Consider the following 7,329-nt stretch of genomic DNA (forward strand, 5'->3'; position numbering starts at 1 on the left):
TGATGCCAACCAGATACATCCAATCGACCAGATGGACATGCATAGGCAGTCTGGTGAGATGCTTTTCTCAACCATGACTAACACTTCTATGGCATTATCAAAACTAAGGACAACTCTTTCAAATGTACAATCACAATTAAAGATAGAAAATATATCCTCTTTGGCAAAGGATAACAGGGTAAAATCATTAGAAGACTTAGTGATCAAAGTTGGGTATGACCCCACTGATGTTAAAGTTGTAGAGGACATTATTAAAAAGAAGAATGCAGACATTGCAGCATTAAGGAAGCAACTTAAACTACCTTCTATAGAGGATCCTCAAACCAAGGAGATAGCAGAAAGTGAGCAACACAAAGAAGAAATGCTCAAGTTGATCATTGAGCAAAATGTACAGATAAAGACAATGGAAGAGCAAATTGAGAAATTGCTTAAAGAAAAAGAGGAATCTGCTCAAGTAGCCATAGCTCCAATTACAACTATACCTATTACAGTGTCAAGGACAGTAGGGGAATCAACATCAGCATCAGTAGAGTCTACATCAACAACAGGAGATTTAAACAAAGTCATATAGGAGTTGTCTCTCCAAAGACAAGAGAATGAAAAGCTTCACAAGAAATTTAAGAATATGGAGACTCAGAAGATTAAAAATGACACTCTTTATGTTGAAGAGATGCAGAAGACCCATAGATTGACCAGAAGGATAGAAGAGTTGGAAAATGAGTCATTAATGGCTTAGACCTTGGCCCAAGCCAAGGAAAATATTTGGGCAGACATCAGTTAGGCTATAACTGAAATTTGGCCCTCCATACAGATTATTTTTGAACAGGAAGAACTCATAAATAGGTGCCAGACAACTATTGAAGAAGTTAGAGAACTTCTTAAGGATAAACCAAGTGAAGCCACAGACATGATTAAAGTTCTCAATTCAAAAACCAGAGCTGAGTTAGAGAAGATTCAGATTTTGGACAGAACAAAAACTATTCTGGAGATTAAGAAGGTTTTGCAGAAAAAGAATCTCATGACTTAGTTGGAGACCAAGTGCCAAGCCTTGAAAACTGTTGTCCAAAGGTTTCATTTCAAGTTTAACTTACTCAACCAGAGAGGACTACCAGGATTAGTGGCACCAAATGACAAGTTGATCAGTTTGGAGGAATATTGTCAAAAGATTTATGCAATTGCAACTGATAAAGCTAGATTTGCAGGTATAAAGGGTCACCTTACAGGGAAGGAAATCTTAGAAGCTTTGGATTTTGATTTAATAATCAAGCATGAAATCAAACACATCTTTGTTAATAAGCCTACTTTTGAAAAGTATATCGAGGTTGATGAAGTCTACAGAAAATTGGTTAATCTTTCTATACCAAGTGAAGATAGGTGGGATCACTTATGTGAAATTATTGAGTAACTTTCATCACCAACTGACAGACAGCTAGGCAGCACTTTTTGGGGACCAGATCATCAACAAATTCCTTAAAGATAGTGCCAACACTCAGCAGTTTTAGGATTCCTATAGTTTTGTACTATTTTTATATTTTTGTTAAAAATGTCTCTAGAAGATCTTTTATTTTGTATAAATAACTCTTCCTTCGAGTTATTAAGGGTTGAACCCTTGGATGAGATTTCAAAGCAGAATTGTAATCAAGATGGAGATTTGCTTCAAATTAATGAAAGGATTCTGGATTTGCCTCAAATAGTTTGTCTCCTCATGAGTTTTTCTTATGTGTTCATTTCATTATGTTTTTCTTCATGTATTTAAGTATTTATGGAGAAATCTAGGTAAGATCAAACTGAATATCAGTCCATCTTAAATCCCCTGTGAAGTTATAAATAATAATTAGATATTAGTTTATAAAATTGTTTGTTATTATAAACTCCTCTATATCAATAAATTGTCACACCCATCTGCATTAGATTAAATACATTTTGTTGAGCAGGTAAACATTGTTTACCTGCATTCCTTCTTATAATCAATTAAATATTCTGTTTGAATATTTAGTAAGTTGTAATTCTTTAAGACTCTACTATTCACTCAATTAAAATCAATTAACTATTTTAGACAAATAAACAACCCTTTCATTCTATTTGGCAAGTGTTAAAGTTTAAGCACTTGTTTTCAAACTGTTCATAACATTGGTCATCCAAAAACTTTAAAACAAACAAAACATTTTAGATGCTATGGCATGATTAATTAACCTAGAATCATCTCAGAGGACAACAGAGCAGACCAAACATAAAAAATTTCTCCAAATTATGGAGATTATGCCTCCAAAGGAAAAGAAGATCATGAGCTTGTAAAAAAGATTTAAGATTTGGTAAAAATTCCTAGAACTTTTCTTATAACAATTGATAACTGTGACAGAGACTAATATTGTGAAAATACAAATTTTACTATCCAGCAAAAGAGATTCCCAATCCTGGCATAAGAGTAGTTGTGTTGAAGACTTAAGTTGAGCTTACTTTGTGGGATATTAACACATGCCCTATTGATACAAACATTGAATTTTCAGTGCAAAGGTCTAAAGCTAAAATATCCTTATGTCCACCCCCCTGTTCAAGTGGGTTATTATACATTGTTAATGTGGAATTGGGGTTCAAATCTTCCCACATATCAAACAAAAGGGATTAATTATCAAAATGGAAAAAGAAAATTGTTGAACTTTCTATGGACCAAGTTAAGGTATCAAGAACCAAAATATCAACCTCTCCTAAGTAATTTAAACAACTAGCCTTTTGAGTAGATCAGAAATAAAAATTTGCTCCAAATTATGGAGATTATGCCTCAAAAGGAAAAGAAGATCATGAGCTTGTAAAAAATATTTAATATTTGGTAAAATATCCTAGAACCTTTCTTATAATAATTGATAACTGTGACAAAGACTAACATTGTGAAGATACAAATTTTATCATCCAACTGAAGAGATTCCCAATCTTGGCATAAGACTAGTTATGTTGAATACTTGAGTTGAGCTTACTTAGTGGGGGATAAACACATGCCCTATTGATACAGGCATTGACTTTTCATTACAAAGGTTTGAAACTAAAATCTCCTAAAGTTCATCCGTATGTTAAAGTGGGTTATTTTACATTGTTAATGTGGAGTTTGGGTTCAAAGCTTCCCACATATCAAACAAAAGGGATTACTTATCAAAATGTAAAAAGAAAAATGTTGAACTTACTCTGGACTAAGTTAAGGTATCAAGATCCAAAATATCAACTTCTCCTAAGTAATTTAAACAACTTGCCACTTGAGCAGACCAGACATAAAAATTTGCTCCAAATTTTGGAGATTGTGCCTCAAAAGGAAAATAAATCATAGGCTTGTAAAAAAGGTTCAAGATTTGGTAAAAAATCTTAAATCCTTTCTTATAAGAATTGATAATTGTGATAGGGACTAACATTGTGAAAATACAAATTTTACTATCAAGCTAAAGAGATACTGAATCCTAGTATAAGAGTAGTTGTGCTCAAGAATTAAGTTGAACTTACTCTATGGGTGGGAATTAAACTCAAGGAAAACTACTTATGGATATGGGACCTTAAACACAATTTCAAACCAAGGCCTTCAACAAGAGACCCACGTCATATGTAATATATACCCAAAAACACAAAAAAGTTAATAATGTCACTGCTAGAACATGAGACTAGGTTTAAATTCAGAATTTTTGTCTTCAACAAATTTCTTGCTACCACATTGCAATACCATTGTCCTTAATTTAAAGTTGGACAGGAGGAAACTTTATATCCACCACTAAAATTGGCAGAGGTCAACTCCATTCAATAAGATATGTTGTTGGCAACAATAAAAATAGTAAAATAATTATTACATTTTCATCAACATTCTAGCCTCTAAATCCAGATGTGGATACTCAACCTCAAAACAAAGGCTTCTGCACCACTCTTATATGGATAAACCATTAGGTCAATTCTTTTTGCATACAACTTGACTAGGCCCTCCAAGGCTTAATGTGACTCCACCATGAATATCTAGATGTTTTCCATTTTTGTGGTCCAATTTCCACATATTTCCCACATAAAAGTGTAATTGGACCTTCAGCCCTTCTTGGTACAATTCTAAAACTTATGCCTAGAAAAGGAGGCATGGCTACAAAATGCACATTTTCTCTGTGAGTAATTGTAGGATGATAATATACAAGAGAGGTAGTCTGAGGAACACTCGAAGGTAATGATTTCTAAACCTAGTGTCCAATACTAGTGATAATGGATGGAACATGACCATTTGAGGAGGGGTTTTGGGGGACTTTATGCATTACACCACCAATCCTTAGGTGAGGAGCTTCATGAGGGTGTTGATTATCTTCACTATTCATCCTTACACTTCCTGAATTATTACAAATAGAGGCACCAAAATTTTCTCTTGCACTGAAATGAATATCATATGTTGGTATTTATAAATCTACAGATGCACCTCTAGCAGCCTTTATAACTATATTTGGAGCCACAGTTGCACCAATGTGATTTTCCTCCTTGATTTCCATTGTAGAAGCAATATAGACAATTTTGGAAATTGAAGCTGGTTGAAGTAATTTTCTAATGTGCATAGTGGGTACCATAGGAGACACAACAAAGGTCTCATTCGCACAGTTGATATTATTCTGTAATGATTGTGGGTTACTCATTAAAGTAAGAGGATGCCCCACAACCATCCTAGTATTGTTATTGTTGTTGGATAGATAGTTTGGAGGGATACTTGCCTCTCTCGCAATGATTCCAAGGCCCTATTTGAGAATATATAAATTACAAAATTCCCTAATTTAGTTGAAAGAAAATATAATAAGGCATATATGTTCTAATTAAAACATAGAAAATTTAAGTTGTGTGCACTTCAGAAACTTCTCCTATAGTTTAACTTTTAAGCAAATATAAGAAGGTGCAATAGATTCAAATTGAAATGAAAAACTATGAAGTAGTGAAGTTTTAGATATATAAGATGAGAAAAATTGTAACCTACTAAATGATCAAGTAAATAAATCCAAAATGTCAAGGGATAGGCATACAAAGAAGTATAAATAAGAATATGAGGACCAAATGCTTACTGGAATGAATAAAGCACCTCGCAACAATTAACCATTTACTTGGGCAATAATGAGATATCCAGAGTAAAAAGATCCATCGACAGTACCATCGACTTCAACCCCTACATACATGTAGATTGAGTGAGATCTTGGGAAATATTGTTTGGGGCATGTTCAATTGGAGAATTTTCCATGGGAGCCAAAGTTTGTAAGACATTATGTGCATACAATGGCATTGTCTGGCTTAGAAGGTCTACATGCAAACAAAATAACTTCTCTTTGTTTTGAGTTTGTTGCACTTCGGGAGTTTTTGGTGTTTGATGTTGTTGATGAGGCATTTGATGGTTAATGTTGCACTACAGTTTTAGCTAATGATTCTAGCTTTGCTGAATAAAAATGCCAAAGGGTTATGGAGGAGACCTAGGAGTGGATTTGGGAAGATTACATGGGGATGATTTTTTCCTAACTATTTTCTCTTGATCAGATTGAGAAGGATAAGATTGTTACGAAAGTGAACATGATTGTTCTTCTTATTCTTCTTCAGGCTCTAATATTTTCAAATGGACCATCATTTTCCGCTTTAGTTGAGGATTGTATGAAACATTAGTGGAAGAAAAATAGCTTAGGTACACACACATTGTAGATAATATCACTAAATAAATAAATAAATCTTCAATCACAATATTCCATGATCCGTATGTACGAGTTACAAAGTATATTTTATTTCTCTATTGTTGTCATTTAAAAAGGTATTTTCTTTTCCAAAGAAAACCTTAGAGAGAAACCAAAGGGATGCTTCCCCACATTCACATATGGCGTTCCTATTAAACCCATTAGTGTAGACAAGTGCTCCTCGCCCAAGCGAATTCGGACCAGGCACTTGATCACACAAAACTAGCTAGATTCCAAGCAGCATTAGCAACAATTGATTGAGCTAACCCCCTGGGCTAGTTTAAAAAGGTATTTGCACAATAAAAATAGTTCATTTATTTATTTGCAAAAAACATCGTTATACTATTCAAATAATTAGTAGCAGGATTACAAATTATTGTTCTCTATTTCTCAAAATGACATGATTAACCCTGTCATATCCAATTTGCAACAACTTAGTTAGTATCCAATCACCTTAATATGCATATTCCATCTTGATGAAGAGACCCCACAGAACCATTCAAGATTTTTATTCAGAAGTCAACAATAGTAGCTGGAGCATAGTCATGGAAAGAGGATTTGAATATGAAAATACATGTTGATGCTGAACTAGATTCCAAGCCATCTTCCTTACAATTCATTCAGTGAATGCATGATGCTCTGACATAACAACAAGAGATCATTCTTCTCTCTTCCCATTTTTATTGCTTAGAAATTATGGGGCTTAAGGAATAAGCTGATCTTTGAAAACAAGTAGCCTAATTTGATTTAGGCCACCTCCAAAGTTTTAGCCTTTTGGAAGGAGTATATTATCAAGATTAAGGTTGAACACAAGAGAAATGCGACTAGTCCAGTTTCCAATTTGCAGCTCCTAGTTTCTTTCTTCGATGGTACAACCCAAAGTGAAAATTGTGCAGGTGGATATATTATCATGCTAGACAGAAAGCATCTTATCAAAGCAAGTATGGGGTTTGGCTAGGGTACTAACACAAAGGCTGAGTTGTTGGTTGCTTGGGGCCTCTTGCTTTTGGCAGCTTCATAAAAAATTTCTGATTTAACAATTGGTGGCGATTCAAAAATCATCATAGACTGGCTTTGTGGAAAGACCAACTTATAGGTATTGAATCTGATTTAATGGAAGTCCAAAATAAAGAATTGATCGGTGGTTTCCACAACATCTCTTTCTTCCATATATATAGAGAATTCAACTTTCAAGCTGATGCACTATCCAAAAAAGGTCTTCTGCTCCAACCAGGTTTTGTCCTTTTAGAAGAATGGCTTGATGAAGAAAGGATTCATGCTAGTCTATACCAGTTGCTCTAGTCTTCTCTCAACTGTTATTTTCTGAGCCTTGTCAAGACGTCTCAATTTTGCTGTCATCTCAGTCTTGTTGTCTTCGTTTGGTTCTATTCTTCTAGAGGAATGGACAAAAATTTGTGATTATACAATCTATTCTAAAGTTATTTTTTGTTGGTTTTCAATCAGATCTCCTTTTGATGAAATTTAAAATGTCCCAATCATGTTTCATCAATATTTATGTCCCTTTAGTAAAGCAGTGTCAGAAAATAGTGTTCTCAACAATTTGTAAAGGAGATTTGTGCTCTAGGATTAAGATTTGTTTTTTTAGATTTTTTGCATTAGATAT

Source organism: Pinus tabuliformis, chromosome 6 (genome assembly GCF_031772625.1).
Source record: "Pinus tabuliformis cultivar Carrire ecotype Pingquan chromosome 6, CPIR1, whole genome shotgun sequence".
NCBI lineage: Eukaryota > Viridiplantae > Streptophyta > Pinopsida > Pinales > Pinaceae > Pinus > Pinus tabuliformis.